The sequence below is a fragment of the Anastrepha ludens genome, chromosome 4 (assembly GCF_028408465.1).
Source record: "Anastrepha ludens isolate Willacy chromosome 4, idAnaLude1.1, whole genome shotgun sequence".
In the NCBI taxonomy this organism is placed as follows: domain Eukaryota; kingdom Metazoa; phylum Arthropoda; class Insecta; order Diptera; family Tephritidae; genus Anastrepha; species Anastrepha ludens.
Genome location: NC_071500.1, coordinates 15,713,645 through 15,730,807, shown reverse-complemented (window position 1 = coordinate 15,730,807; position 17,163 = coordinate 15,713,645).

Here is a 17,163-nt window from a genome sequence, read left to right as displayed (position 1 = left end):
CGTTGTTCTGCACTCGCTTGGGCTGTTATGCCGGTCTGACTGGGTTCTTTGGTGAGTAGTATTGGCCTCGAAACGGCAATAGCGACGAGCAAAAATTTTCCGACGCTTGGCAGTTTGGCAGCTAGGCAACAAAACTTGGTTCTACGCCATTTGGACGACATTCAAAACGACTCTGCATGATGCGATGTGAAGATAGGTATCTGTTTGCTGATATAGTAGTACAGTTCATAATGGAGCTGCAGACTTCCCATAAATGTGCATGTACACTTATTATGTTTGAATGTATTTATGCATGAACATGCGACATAAAAATGAGTATATATAATATATATATATGTATGTATGCAATTACATGGGCGTATATACTACAGACATATACTCGTATACATATGTACAAAGTTATAATGCATATGCTTTTGAATAGGGTCGGAACTAGGTTCGAGTAGTTGAAACATTTGCTGTTCACGAGTATAGCGAGAGGCGTTTTCAGCTATAGGACCGTAGCAATTTTATCGAATGTATAAGTATCTATATACGGCGGCTGCCGTAGCGAAATGGGTTGGTGGGTAGCTTCCATTCGGAAGTGCGCAGGTTCGAATCTCTGTGCATGAAACAATAAATGAAGCCAAACAAGTTTCTCCTAATAGCGGTGGCCCCTCGCCCCAGACAATGGCAAACCACCGAGTGTATTTCTGCCATGAAAAAGCTCTTCATAAAAAAATCATCTGTCGTCCGTAAATTGTGGTGTATGCCATAAGCTTTTTTGGATATTTACAAGTATCCGCTATGCTCGTATTCATGTATTTAAATAGAACGGGTATTTTTAAAAGACTTTATAAAAATCGTGAGAAGGTGTTCTCGTGGCGAAAAAATGCGTTATTTAAATGTCACATAAAACGCTTTGAAATTCGCAAAAAAAAAATGGTTCTAAAAGATTGTGAAAATATTTACGATTGTGTAATTATAACGCTATTAGTTTCCCCTCCTTTTCGCCGAAATTTTCCATCTACACTGAAACATAAGACATCAGAAGCGAGCTTCAGGCTTTTGTAGTTCATACCTTCTGCTAAAATATGAACGAGACGTTATCAATAAAACGGTCCGCGGATGATATATGACAAAAATAAATTTTTTGTTTTTTGGTAGGACTGTTATAAGCTTACATGGCAAATTTCAGCGTGATATGTTACATAGTCGAACAAGTCAAGCTTGAACAAAGAATTTGTTTGAAATTTTGTTATTCCAACAAAATTTCGGCTTCAGACGCCTTAAAAATGTTGCAGACAACCTATGGGTTCTCTGCTCTATCGCGTGCACGTGTTTTCCAGTGGTACAAATAGTTCAAAGAGGGCCGTACATCGGTTGAAAACTTGGCTCATGAACGTCGTCCAGCAACATCAGTAAGCAACGAAAACATCGGGAAAGTAAAGGAAATTGTGCTTGAAAATCGCACAAATCGCAAAATCGGTTAACGGTGAATATTATTTAGACGTTTTAAAGCGTTTGCGCGAGAACATTCGTCTTAAAAGGAAGGAATTGTGAGATAACAAGTAATGGTTCTTGCATCGCGATAATGCACCAGCTCACACATCACGTCTTGTTCGCGATTATTTGAACAAAAATAATGTTAATAACGTTCCGCAAGCACCGTATTCGCCTGATACGGCTCCATGTGACTTTTTCCTGTTTCCCAAGCTCAAGTTGCCGCTCCGTGGAAAACATTTTGAGACAATTGAAGTCATAAAAGAGAATTCGAAGAACACACTCGAGCTTGACTTGTTTACAGTAGCACAGAAAACAAACTACGTAACATATCACGCTGAAATTTGCCATGTAAGCATATAACAGTCCTACCAAAAAACAAAAAATTTATTTTTGCCATATGTCATCCGCGGACCGTTTTATTGATAACGTCTCGTTCATATTTGAGCAGAAGGTACATTTAACATGTCTACCTTCTATGGCATCGCACCCTAGGAATGTGGCATATGATCTGCGGAAAAATCGCAGACTCCAAATGAGCTATTTGGTTATGTGTTTAGTGATCTGTTAGAAATATATATATATAAGGCGCGTACACCCTTTTTGGGTGTTTGGCCGAGCTCCTCCTCCTATTTGTGGTGTGCGTCCACAAAATGGAGGGTCCTTCAGTTTCAAGCCGACTCCGAACGGCAGATATTTTTATGAGGAGCTTTTTCATGGCAGAAATACACTCGGAGGTTTGCCATTGCCTGCCGAGGGGCGACCGCTATTCGAAAAATGTTTTTATTAATTTTGGTTTCATCGAGATTCGAGCCAACGTTCTCTCTGTGATTTCCGAATGGTAATCACGCACCAACCCGGCTGCGGTGGCCGCAATAGCATACTTCATTTATTTTTGGAGAGCTTACATATATGCCTGCCAGACATTGAAGTTTGGTCAGTGATTATCCCACCACTGATAAGTTGACTCTTGATAACCAGACCACCCTTTCGTAGGTAAGGGATTCTACACTTTTTCAATTATTATGGCTTTGGTCATGGCCGTATTAAAGAGCTTCCTTCCCACAGAACTGAAACCATAGGTTATGTTAGGTTATGGTGGTAGTCGGTCTGCACGACCAACTCACTTAGACCTTACAGATCCGTTGTGATACCACTGTGCTGCACGGGAACCCCATTTATCTTCCTTCGTGGAAACTTTTTGTGGCTCTTATGAATCGTAGAATTGATCCAAACCCCACGCCAGACAGCTCTGTAAAGATAATTCAGAAAGTATTTACCTAGACAACCTGCTCTGATTTTAGCTAGGGCTGGACAATTGCCAAGGAAGTGCTCTTCCTCGTCTCCGCAACTTCTGCAATATTCATGGGAGAAAACTCCTAGTCTCGAGGAATGCCTGCCAAATAGCCAATGACCGGTTAAACAAGTCACAACCTTCGAGATATTATCTCTTGAGAGACTAAGCAATTCCTTTGTCCTTTTCTTGTTTATTTGCGGTCATAGTAGCCTAGCTGTTACACATGTATCTTCATCTCTCCATCACTCTTGGATAATGTTGTTTTTTATTATACGCTTAACCGCGGCCGCCGTAGCCGAAATACCATTATTAAAGAAAACAATTTTCGAAAAGGGAACAACATCAAGACGCACACCACAAATAGGAGGAGCAGTTCGGCCAAACACCCAAAAAAGGGTGTTTATATATATGTACATATATTTGCATATATACATACATAAGTCTCCAAAAAAAGATTATTTTTGGTGTGAAAGCAAATTTTGCATTTTTGGGAGGAGTGGGTAGAAGCGCCAGAATATTACTGTCGAAGAGACTACCAAAATGCTAAACTCTATGCATAATAGACTTGGGGAAGTACTGAAACGTCGTGGGTACCCAACAAGCTACTAAAAACGTGCACTTTTTTAGCTTTTTTTTTTAAGGTTCAGTTTAATATTTAAGTTTTTAAGCAGAGGAAGAGGAAGGCCTCCTCTGCGTTGGAAATTTTAGGTGGGTTTACTTGGTGTGTGCAACTGGTGTCGGTTTGTTCGAGAAAGAAACGACTGGAGCACTTTGTTAAGCTCGGCCATAATCGCGTAAGTGGTTATCGCCTCAATCAAGGAGAAGAATGCCCAAGCGTCACCCAAATGCAAGGTTCCAATTTTTCTTACGTCGAGTAACGTTTGGAAATTATTGAAATGCTGAGTCAGTGGGCTTCAAGAACGCTTACTCCAGTTTTTGATTGTAACACTAGTATATAAATTTGAGTCTTAATATTAAACGTTCCTGTGACAGTATTAGTCCGGGAGCCAGTGGTCATTTTGACCTCATCATTTCATGCCGACTGATTTTAATACTGAAGGTCCAGCTGGTCCAGTAGCGGTGGGTACGTGCGTGGGATGCTGCGAAACGTGTCGAAAAAAATTTTTTAACAGCTCATTTAAAACCGGCTGAATTTTTTTTAGTGTATTGTTGACATTTAGTAGAATGACGGTCTTCCCACCGCTATAAACGCAGCTGATTATCATTATTATATTTTCATATGTGTCCAAAATTATGTAAAAAAATTTCAATCGGCATAAAGTAGTTTTACTTTTTAATTTATTTTACAAGTTCGCCGGTTCAGCTGACGTATTTTCCCCCTCTACGGCGCAGCTGACTACAGTTCAAAATCGACCCCTGGCTCCCGGACTATATCGCATAGTAACGAAGAACCGAAAATATCGTAACCGTTAGTGATTTATATTGTTATGACACGAAAACAGTATAATTTTAAATTAGCGTAACTGTGCAACGTATATATGTATGTACTCTCTGCTATTAACCTTTTTAGTGTATGCCTTAAGTCAATCCCAGACTTCGTAGAAGTCCTAATACGTATGATATAACCTATAACTATAATGCTTGTGTCTGCTTTTCTCTTTGCGCATTCTTATACATAAGTATATTTTGTATGTATGTATACGAGTACATACAAGAAATTTCATGGCAACGTTAAAGTATATGAACTCATGCATACATATGTATGCTCGTACCTTTTTTGTCCGACCCTAGTCATTCTCGAAATAACTCTGAGGGTGTTTTTCTTCATAACAAAAGTATACTATATGTATATGTAGGTAGGTATATGGGACTATATACGAACGTTTGTATGCAATGCAAACATATAAAACATGGGCGCATTGATGGACGTAGGTTTGAGTTGGTGTGAGTATGGTGCTATCTTTCAGGGATATCAGATTCTTGTTGTTATATGAGCTCGTTGCTAGCTCTGTCACAGAGTGTTCTCTTTCGGGTAACTTTCTGAAAGCATTGTCATTATCGCATGGTCTGTTTTGTGTCCTCTGTGCTGCAGTAAAAGTGGCAAGTAAGTGTGAGTCTTTAACATTTTATGATGGTGTCGTAGTAAATTTTTGCCGGATTTCTAGACTGTAAAGAATTCATGGTAAAATACATACATATGTGCATACATATACAGGGTTACCCGGAAAGTCGTTCTAGATACTCACGGACATTATCGTTTAGATAATTTCTGAATAATTTCGTTAGATGGGATTCTGTCCAAAAATTAACCATTTTCGAGATATTCCATTTTAAAGATTATTTTGAAAAAATATTTCTTTGCTTGCGTACATTAACTTTTTTTAAATGTTAGTTAAAAATTCGATTTTTTTCGTTAAAGGGTAATGCCATTTAATAAAAATCATCGATATAATTTTAACCAAGCCTTGACAGTTAAAAATGGTGAATTTACGATTTTTCTACTTCTTTGTAACTATCCAAAAAGCGATACTATTCCAAGAATACGTAATTGAATAGACCTTGAAGGTAGTCCAACATAACGAAACATCGATTCCAAACATTACCCGTTTAGAGCCTGTCATACTTTAAACAGTCGCAAAAGGTCGGTTGAACATTGGATTTTGATCTCTGCTTGTGCACATGGCAACGTCTATGTACTAATAAGAAATACGCTGCAATCCTACTGTGTTACGGACTCTGCGAAGCTAATCGTCTCATATTAGAACCAGCTTCTCGTAGTTTTTGGTAAGTTCCATCGAAGACGCTTAAATCAGGTACTCGGCAAGTAGAATACATTAGCATGTATAGGTACATCACGGGCTCGCGACGACCCTGTACATATGTATGCACATATTCGTAAACCTTTCCAATGTTTTCATATTCAAATGCGAATGATCAATATAAGAGTATTGTCTCTTAGGCACTGAAACTATTTTTCTGGCAAATCTGGCAAATCTCATGATGTTAAGAGTCAGTGTACAGGTACGAGGGTGGTTCAATAAGTACCCATGCTTGGTTACAGATGGTGTTCCTGAGAGAAGTTGGTGTGAGCCATGATGGAAAGAATAATGAGATGGCGCCTATCGTGGTCCCGTTACTTTGCTCTCAGCGAATTTGACAACGAGTTACGTGATTTTAGCTCCAGTATGGCCCGATTACCATTTTCGTAACTTGATTTAGCTTTTTGTTTTGTTATTTAGTCTCGGAGTCTTAGTTCTTTCTTCATGACATTTTTCTAGCCTGTTCTTATTAAAAGTAATGTTTATAATTTTGTAAAATATACATTTTTTAATAATTATTTAAATAATTCACTCAGTTTTATTTAGGTTTACTTTTTTTAACATCTGGTGGCATTGCCCGCGATTGCAGGTGTTGTTGGTGTTCTTCTGCTTTCGGCAGTCAAATCTCTCTCTCGCTACTGCAGTGTTGCCTAGCTTTGGATATAAAAACGCACTAAAATGCCCATTCAAAGAAAATAACACAACCCATTTTTATTGAATCACTTAAAGAACTTTGTATGCGTGACAAATTGTCTTTAGAATGCGCGCTTTTTGTTTTTTTCATAAATGTGTTATGCTTATGTACAATTTAATTTATGAGTTTTTTTTGTTAAGGGAGACTCTTTTGTTATGGGGACGACTTATTTGCTATATTTGAGGTACTCTTTTTTTAAAAACGTCAGTATGGTTTCTTTAGTATTTTCTGGTATTTTTGCTTATTTTTACAATGAATACACTTCTTGATGCTCTATGGCCCACTAAGGATTGATGACCGGAAGAAACGATTACACCTCAATGTTTTTAATCCGCATTCAGTAAATTCAAACACCTTTTAAATGTGTAAAAAGTTTTCAATCTTAAGAAGAGTTGAGAGGGAGACATTTAATATTCTTGAATAACCTTAAAAGGAGCAAAAACTTAAATTCACACTTTCAAAATATCAAATTTTATAAGAACCAACTAATTTTCATTAGCACTAAAATCTTCTTAGAGTGGCCTTTTTTAACTTTCTTTTGTATAATAATACATTTATTTTTAACTTAAAGTTTCGGTAGCTTTAAATTAAAAAAAAAGATACATACACACTAGCACACAAACACAAAAAAGCACTAAATTGTTTGCGAAGAGCAAATGGTTGGCAATACTGCACAACTTGGAAAAACGTGACGTCACGTACTGTCTGATGGGCGCAATCTTCTTTCTATCGTATGCATCGTATGCTGCCATCTATCAAACAACGGCAAAACCAATTTCAAACTGATTTATAGATAAGTTTGGATTTGGCAGCTATTCGGGTAAGAAGTGTTTTTCGCTAAGATGAAAAAATTCGCTTTTTGCTTTTGGATGGGAAAAAATGCGAGGAGGTAAAAGCAAAGTTGGACGTTGTCTATGGGGACGCTTTGCCACCTACAATCACAATTAGATATTCGTTCAAAGAATTTAATCGTGGGCGAACATCTGTTTTTGGCGAGGAGCCACCAGAACGCCCGGAAAACCTGGTTAGCGAGGAAATATTTCAAGAAGTCCACGACATGATTCCCGGTGTTCGCTAATCAACGAACGAAAGTGCGCGATGTAACAGAGGTCATAGGTGTGTCGACCGGAATGGCATTTAATATTTTACATGATAAGTTGGCGGTGAAAATATTGTCGGCCCGATGGGTCCAGCGATTGCTCAAGGTGGACAACAAGCGGATGGGGCTGTTAACTTAAAACCAGTGTTTGGAGCAATTTAAGCGAGATCCGAAGGAATTTTTGCGTCGAGTTGTCACCGTTGATGAAACCCTGATTCATCATTATACACCAGAAACTAAGCAACAATCAAAATAATGGTTTTCCCCCTTTGAATGTTCACCAAAGAAGGCGAGTCCCATCGGGATGCGATTTTTTGGATGCGAACGGCGTCATCCTCATGGAAATTTTAGAAAACGAAAGAACGATCTCTGGACAATACTACAGTGAGTTATCGGACCGCTTCCACAAAATATTAAAGAAGACATGGCCACATTCGCCCGATCTGGCTCTGTCTCTTCATTAGTTCGTGAGTTATCGTGCTAGGAATGACGCTGATTTTGTTATTTTCAAAACATGGGATCAAAAATAATTTCATGTTTAAATTTTACACTACTTTTTGATGGGGAAAATACAATTCAAGCGGGGCAATATCTTGAAATGAAACGGGAGGAAAGGAAGCGCATGGCTAAACTATGCCGGTCAGCGTGAAGCGAAACAATTTCTAAGTCCCCGCAAAGGAATATCTGACAAGCTACTCTCACTAAGCAGAGTAGATCTGCGCCGTTTAACAGGATATCTTTCAGGTCACTGCTGCCTGAGGTATCATTTAAATAATTTTGGTATATTTGAGACCGACATAGAAAGCTCAGAATATGTGCTTTGTGAATGCCCTTCATTAGGCAGACAAAAACTTCACCACCTTGCTGGTTACGTAGTATCTCCATGCAATCTTTGGAACAACAAACCCAAAATTGTGCTAAATTTTGTATAAAGTCCAAAACTCTAGGGTTACAAAAATAGACCTTGCACAATAGATCAACTCTGGTCAGAATGCGTAATGGCCATAATGTCTTGAAAAGTGTTTTGGTTGCTCCGCTCCATCAGAAATAACAATAAAATGATGGTTTGTTGGTTTCAAACCTAGTCGTAGAAACACCGGTGATGCACGACGCAGTGGACGTGAAAAGTTAAGTTGCGTGAGTTAGCTGACATCGTAAAAATATCAAAAGAATGAGTTGGCTTTATATTGCATGAGGACGAAAAAAGAGGATTCTGAGCAGTGTTTGGTCATATTTATTTAACTTCCAATTGCTACCATATCCACCGTATTCACCAGATTTGCCTCTTATAGTCCGGGAGCCAGGGGCCATTTTGACCTCATCATTTCATGCCGACTGATTTTAATACTGAAGGCAGACGCCACCCAATGGAAGACGAAACCAACCGTCAGCTGGCGCACCCGCGTTGGGTGTGATTGTGGGAGGGTACGAAACGTGTCGGAAAAAAAAATTGTAAGAATTCATTTAATACCGGCTGAAATTTTTTTTGTGTATTGTTGACTTTTAGTAGAATAAAAAAAATAGTCAGCTGCGCGGTAGAGGGGGGGAAACACATCAGCTGAACAGGGGAACTTGTAAAAAAAATTGAAAAGTGGGAGTAATTTTGACCTTATCATTTCATGCCGACTGATTTTAATACTGAAGGCAGACGCCATCCAATGGACGACGAAACCAACGGTCCAACTGGTCCAGTAGCGGTGGGTACGTGTGTGGGATGCTGCGAAACGTGTCGAAAAAAATGTTTAACAACTCATTTAATACCGGCTGAAAATTTTTTTGTGAATTATTGACATTTAGTAGTAAAATACGTCAGCTGAACAGGCGAACTTGTAAAATAAATTAAAAAGTAAAACTACTTTTTGCCGATTGAAATTTTTTTACATAATTTTGGACACGTATGAAAATATAATAATGACGGTCAGCTGCGTCTATAGCGGTGGGAAGCCCGTCAGCCGAAGCAAGAATGTATCATTGCGTTCAGCTGACGCATTTTCCCCCCTCTACGGCGCAGCTGACTATTTTTTTTTATTCTACTAAATGTCAACCATACATGAAAAAAATTTCAGCCGTTATAAAATGAGTTGGTAGAAATTTTTTTTCGACACGTTTCGTACCCTCTCACAATCACACCCACCGCGGGTGCGCCAGCTAATGTTCACTTTCGTTATTCACGAAAGCTAAAACACAAGTATAGTCAAGAATTTAACCGTATAAAAACGCAGTCCAAAATCAACCCCGGGCTCCCGGACTATAGGCTGTTCGCAGACCTAAAAGAAATGCACGCCGGTAAGAATTACAAATTAATTTGATGAATAAAACTAATTGCGAACAAAAAAAAAAAACGTGCTTTCTTTGCCACCCCGGAGTCTTTCCAGCCCATTTGTTAAGTACAAAAAAGATTTTTGTCTAAGATATTTACAAGTACAGTCGCTGCACAAGCACAATTCAGTAGAATCAATTCATTATACGTACTTTCCTAATGAAATTACGAGTACCAAAGAACATCATTAGTTATGGACCATCACAAGAGAAAAGCCAAACGAGATTAAGATCAAACACATAAAACTGATGAAATACGGACGAAACCACTGAAGTCCAAAGTATTCATACATATATATATATATGCACATACACACTTATACACATACTATGTATTAAGTAAGTACACACACAATCACACAAATTTTTAGATATTCAATCATACATACACACCCACTACAAAGAGTACGGTCGCTATAGAAATGGATGGTAATTTAACCTGACAACTTTCAACCCTCACAAAGGATGGTTAGTTCAGCAGACGGACAAACAAAGGACCCTCCGGCTGACCTACCAAACAGCAAGCATAGCATTCAATCGATAAAGAGGGCTTTGGTCTTGATGCCCGCAAAAACGTTTTCCATGAATTCCAGGGTTTAAGCTCGCATACATACACACAAAATTAATGAAGGAGTACATCAAAACCGGATAGTTAACTATAGTCGGAGGGGTACGCCAACAGCAGAAGAGTACAAAAGAACTGAGAACCCATATGTGAGTATTTACCACCAAAAAACTATCTTAGCTGTTATGCAGTAATATATATCTACCGACCGAAATATCACAAAGTATAATACATAAAATATCTCAAGTTACATTGAGCAGTTTGCTTGCTAATAAGCGAACTACAAAGAAGACTTTTAGTAGGTCGGAGATACTCTGCATTTCCAATGAGTAACATACACACGTGCACACAGCCATGAGCACAAGTAAGGGGGGGAGGGGAGGCTTGGTGGTAAAATATAATTATAATATGTACAATAATTTTCAATATGAAGCCCGAAGAAAGGCGATAATCAAATTTCAAAGTCATTGAGCTGTGCCGAAAAGATACACTGCTGAATGAAGGTGGGGGTTCATTTTAAAATTCAAAAAAAATAACAAAAATTAATATTTTTTTCTATATTATTGGTTATACGGCAGAGCAAATATTCCCATAAATTATGAAACGCGATTTTGTTCAGCTGTTAACCCAGCTGCCCAAAGCTTTGGGAACAGCTTCTGGCTTTACCCCACGAATCGCTTATTCTATATTCGCCTTAAGGGTGTTAATAAAGTGTTCACATAGCATCGGTGCTTCACGGTAGCCCACCAAAAAGTCTAACGATGTCAAAACGCAGCTTCGAAGTGTCCAAAAGGCATCGCCGAGATGGCCGAACTTGGTGCGCAAAAGATCGATTGCGGCCTGGTGCTTTATCCGGCTCAAACCAAATATCATCCAAGTTCATGCATTAAATTTTATTACACAAAATACAGTTTCTACAAAAACTCGTTTATCATTCCTCCGTAACACTCACCGTTGAAAAAAAAATAAAAAGAAAGAAAAAAAAAATAAATAAAAAAGTACAAATAAAAAAAAAAATAAAAAAAATAAAAATACAGAAATTTAAAGTCACAATTAAAAAAAAACATTAAAAAAATTAATGGATAAAAAAAAATAATAATAATAAAAAAATAAAAGACAAAAGAAACAAACACGGGCACCGATGTCACCGATCAAAAATCCGCATAAAACTGTCACTCTCAGAGAAAGCTTTGGCCTTCTGGTAGTGCAAGAGTGTTTTTGGGAAAACGTGGGGTCTTTCTCCAACCAAGGTTCTATGGATCTACACGGCAATGATAAGACATATTATCATCTATGCATCAGTGTTCTGGATGTGTAGACTCCCGCTCGTAGCAGTCAGGAGGACCTTATCGAGACTACAACCTACTGTGGCCATCTGTTGCACTGGAGTTTTTTCGATTACTTCAGGCCCGATATTAGATACTCTGGTTAGTCTACCACCAGTTGATGTTTTCATCCAAAGACAGACCTTGAAAGGCATCTGCAGGCTGAAATACAATGTAAATTGGTACGGCCCCTGTCCGGCATCCGGATCTAACGATCCTCGCCAGGCCCCTTGACTCCATGCCATCCACAGTCGTACGTGACAAGAGGTACAGTGTGATGCTGCCAGACGCTCAACTGTGGTCAAACTCAGAAAATGAGCCCGGCAAGCACTGTTTTCGCATTTTCACGGATGGTTCCAGGACCAAGCACGGCTCCGGCTCTGGGGTCTATGCCAACTTCCAACTTAATATACTTGGCCCGGAGCCCGTTTTGCAACTGCCTTCTGCAGCCATCAATGCCATGGTTAGCAAACGGGTTACTCTAACCCACAAGCGAGCTTGGCAGGCTGCAGTTGGGGAAAAAACCTGACGTTACCTGTCATGTCCGACCAACAGTTGCTCCTGTCACTAAGCAGAAGGGACTGTAGGAGGCTGGTTGGACTAATGATGGGACTCTTTCTATGGACAAAGCACATGGAAAAGGTGGGCATCTCAGACAGTGCACTCTACCCAGCATGTGGAGAGGAGGATGAGACGGCGGACCACTTCCTGTGCGTCTGCCCCGCTTTCGCTTGAATCAGGTGTGAGGTCTTTGACACTGATGTGTTAAGTAGCGACCACCTTGTCTCCTTGCCAATACAAGATCTCCTCGGATTTCTTCGGGGGAATCCAAGTACAGTATAATGGACTTAATTGTGTCTGAGGGCTGTACTTGGTAGTGTGTCCCGACAAAAAGAAGCATTGGCTTTTCGATGATCACGAGCGGGTTTTCCGATCCCCAGATTCGACCGTTTTGCTTGTTAACATAGCCGCCGAGATGAAAATGAGTTACGTTGAAATATATGATTTTGATTTCTTGTCAATAAACCTACTGTTTAGGCTAGACAACATTGACCTTGGAAATAAGTTTGCAATATTTCCCAATGTTGTTCAAGTGAAGTGCGTTTCCGCGGAGATATGTATGCACTCACTTGCTGTTAAGACTTCTGGATCACTGTAGCGTTTTTCAAGCGGAAATAAACGCTATTCATGAAGCCTTAAAATGGTTAAAGATAAACAGAATATCATCAACGGATATCTGCATTCTATCAGACAGCCAAGCTGGCCTACGAGCCCTGGATGCTAAATTTACGACTGCCCAAGAGTATTATAAAACTGAGTAGACTTCAAATCAGGACCTTAGTAGGGGCCCTCACAGGACATTGTCTCATAGGAAATCATGCAAGGAGATTAGGCGTATACACGCATGATTTCTGTCGTAGCTGCAGAATGAGGAGGAATTGGAAACAATTCAACACCTTTTTTGCACATGCCCGGCTCTAGCCAGAAGCAGAAACCGATTTTTAAAATCCTACTTCTTAACGAATATAGATAATCTATACACTTTAGGTATCAACAACCTTTTACGCTTTGTCAAAAGCTCAGGATGGTTCAATATGGAAAGGGAAATGTAGCCCAGCCCCCGCGGCTCACAACGGACCCATTCCGTGGTCTAAGTGGCATCGTTGTCTCTATGTGCGATGCGGCTGCCAAACCTACCTACCTAACCTGCGAGAATGAAAGGAAGTCTATATATTAAAAGGAAAATAATTTGAATATAAAATTTCATTAATTTATACGATTTAATCGAATGTATGCCCGATTTCCTTACTCTATCTTAAATCACTTCATGAATCTATACAAATTATATTTTTTTATTGTCATGCATTTAAAAGTCTTTCGTTCGATAGTGTTGTGGGTTTAATTTACTTTCATTGAAATAATTTTCTTTTTTTCAATTTTTAATTTTTTATTATTAAAATTGAGAGAACTTTATATGAAACCCTCTCGAAAAAACATCTTGGTTGCGCACCTGCACACAGTTATTATCGGCTACACACTCTGAACTCGTTTGACTAGTCGTCCGTGAACTACTTTCCAAAATACTAGCATTAGTTTGGAATCATAACAGAGGCGGTATAAGGTGAAATATTGCTTTTGGATCCGAATAAAATCTTTGGTGCTATAGGACGAGAATAATTGCCACGACGACTTTGAGCGACAATTTGTACTCGGTAGCATAATTTTCAATTTCGTCCGCATTAATGAAGCTACCAATCGATTTGTAGGCTATAGGATTGAATTGCATATTTAATTGCATTAACTTCAGCATTTTTGGTGCCAAAACAGTAGAATGACAAAACCAATGATTAAATTTTGTTGTTGGTGGTAATTTGCTGTAATTTGTGATTGCCGATGCATTGCATCCATTTTGATCTTTATGTGAGCTTTCTTAACACTTTTTTGGTCACCGGGGACTGACACTACATGACTACTTTTCTCTTTTTATTTTGCGCAAAAATGCAACGAAATAAGTAAAAATATTACCTCAGCTCATCAGTTAGTGTTGATGTGGGGATCACAGGAAGATTTTGTCGAAAGTCGTTAGATAATAAAATAAGAGCACCAACGCAAGGCTGTGCATTTGAGGGCAAGTCTTTAATAGTACGAAAAAGCGCTTCAAACGATTTCTTATATTGCCTGTTTCTCGAACTTTAATCAATTCAGAAACTTCAGAAATTGTTTGGCGCAGTACTGATGCACTTTAGACTTCTTAATTTCTTTTTGAGTACAAAAAAAAAAACGCAAAATTGGGAATGAGCGTATACATAAGAGGCAAAGTCGAGAGATACTCGCTGAAGTGTAAAATGCAAGCAAACGTTGGCAAAAGATGTAAAAAAAGTGGGGAGGCGTTGCTGAAAGACATGCAGAAAATATGAAAAGTTTTGTTTAAAAAATCCATAAAAACAAAATAAAAGAAATTCCAGCAATTCGCTGCCTGTTAATTCCATCAGGCAGTTTTATAAAGGGTGGTTCAATTTCAAAGGCCGATGTTGAATGTGAACCACACCTAAACGTCAACGACACCGTTGGACTTCTTTCTTTGAGGTCATTTCAAAGAAAAGGTGTATGTCGATAAGCCAGCAGCAATTCAAGAGCTAAAGGATAAGATAATTCGGCACATTAACGGCATAGAACCTCTGTTATGCCTCAGCGTCATCGAAAATTTGGACCATCGGATGGAGGTGTGCCGCCGAGGCCGCTGCGGCTATTTGGCCAATACTTTATTCCACGCGTAATTGAGCCATACCAATATTATCATAATAAAGAGAAATGACAATAATTTCCTAAAAACATTGCATTTTATTCAAAATCAATACCGACCCTTGAAACTTAACCACCCTTTACTTACAAATACTTCCAAAATTTTGCAATGCATACGGCGAGAACAAATTCGCGAAAAAAGTTCCGTTATTTTTGCTTTTGTTCGTATGCATTGCTTACTCATAAATTATACTCAGTTTCGTGGCAAATTTCGCTTGTTAACAATGGAGTGAGGAGCAGACGGAAATAGAAGTACTCTTCCTCGCGTGGTTCGAACCAGTGCAGCTATAAAAGCCGTTCCTTAAAGAATTCGCAGAAATTTCCTTAGAAAGCAGAAAATTATGTCCAGGGAAATTAATGTATTACCCAAATCCATGTCAAGACTAATTAGATATGATCTCTACGTGAAAGCTGTCCCTGCTGCGCAACTGGACATCCTTTGACAACGCATTTGAAGAAAATTAGACTCGACAGATCAAGCAGCTGCTTTGGTGACACGCGGTCAACGGCCATACAAATATTCTTTTCACAGCAGATGTTCACTCTTGAAAAAGTTTTCAATAAAAAAAAAATGACAAGATCGATACTAAAACTTCTAAAGGCGCAAAAAAAAATTGTTCCAAGGGTTCAGCCTCTGTAATGGTTTGGTGGGGAGTATCTTGTAAATACTTTACATCTCTTCATTTCTGCGAAAAAGGGGTTAATACCGGTGCAAAAGTGTACCAGGAGGATGTCTTAGAGGAAGTGGTGAAGCAGTTGAGCAGTACTCTCTTCAATGGACAGCGTTTATCTTCCAACTAGCTTCCGCTTCACCAGATATATAGTAGGCACTCTTATGTACGAACCTATGCCAAGCCATTCATATGCAGCAATAAAGCCGAAAGTATCAGGTCAGTCCATAAGCTCGTGCGTTTTTTAAAGGTATAGGTATAGTATAAATATATATAAATATAATTGGCGCGTACACCCTTTTTGGGTGTTTGGCCGAACTCCTCCTCTTATTTGTGGTGTACGTCTTGATGTTGCTCCACAAATGGAGGGTCCTTCAGTTTCAAGCCGACTCCGAACGGTAGATATTTTTTATGAGGAGCTTTTTCATGGTAGAAATACACTCGGAGGTTTGCCATTGCCTGCCGAGGGGCGACCGCTATTAGAAAAATTTTTTTCTTAATTTTGGTGTTTCACCGAGATTCGAACCAACATTCTCTCTGTGAATTTCGAATGGTAATCTCGCACCAACCCATTCGGCTACGGCGGCCGAAAGAGTGCTTTTAAAATTAATAAGAAAGATGTTTAAAGTATTTATTAATCAATAATATATTTTCCTTCATTATTTACAATGTCTTCCCAACGTTTAGGCAAATTTTTATATTAATACCCTGCTCAAAAAATTGTTTGTCCTTGGAGCCAAAATACGCTTCGATATCCCTTTTTATAGCTTCTTTTGGAGTAGTTCTTGTTGCTCATATGGGATTGAGGTCCACGGAAAAGGTGTTAATCACAAGGTGCAATATCTGGAGAGCATGGTGGATGCGGCATTAGCTCCCACCCGAGCTCGTTCAGCTTGCCTAATGTTTGCCTTGCGGTATGAGGTTTTGCGTCTATTCACTAAAGACGATCGATTTTTGTTAAGTGCCTCATTCAGGTTTGATAGCTGATGGGGATAATAATCAGCAGATATCGTCTGGTTTGGTTCCAGAAGTTCATAATAAACTATACCGCCCATATCACACCAAATATACAGGAGAATCTTCTAGGGGTCGGTTCTGGTGTTTCATCTTTATCTAACCATTGGCGTTTGCGAACAAGATTATTGTAAAGGACCCATTTTTCATCACCAGTAACGATACGGTTCAAAAAACTTTCATTTTCAAGCCGTTGCAGCAGCTGAGAACACACATTCACTCTCTGCTGAAGGTTGGCGACGGAAATTCTATGCGGAACCCATTTTCCCAGCTTTGAAACCTTTCCCAACTTAACCAGGACCTTGTGAACTGTTCCATGCTAAGAATTTAACCTTTGAGCTATCAAATCGACTGTCAAATTTGGCTCAGCTTCCACAAGTTCGAGCAAGGCGTCGGAGTTAAAGACTTCACGACGACCAGTGCACGGGGCATCCTCCACGTCGCAGTTGCCACTTCGGAACTGTGAAAACCACTTTTGCGCAGTCCTTACACTCACAGTATCCTCTCCGTGAACAGTGTTTATTTCTGCAGCAGCAGTTGTTGCATTTTTACCACTTTTATAAAAAATATACAAAATATGCCTCTTATACGCGTTCGAAGATTCCATTTTATTT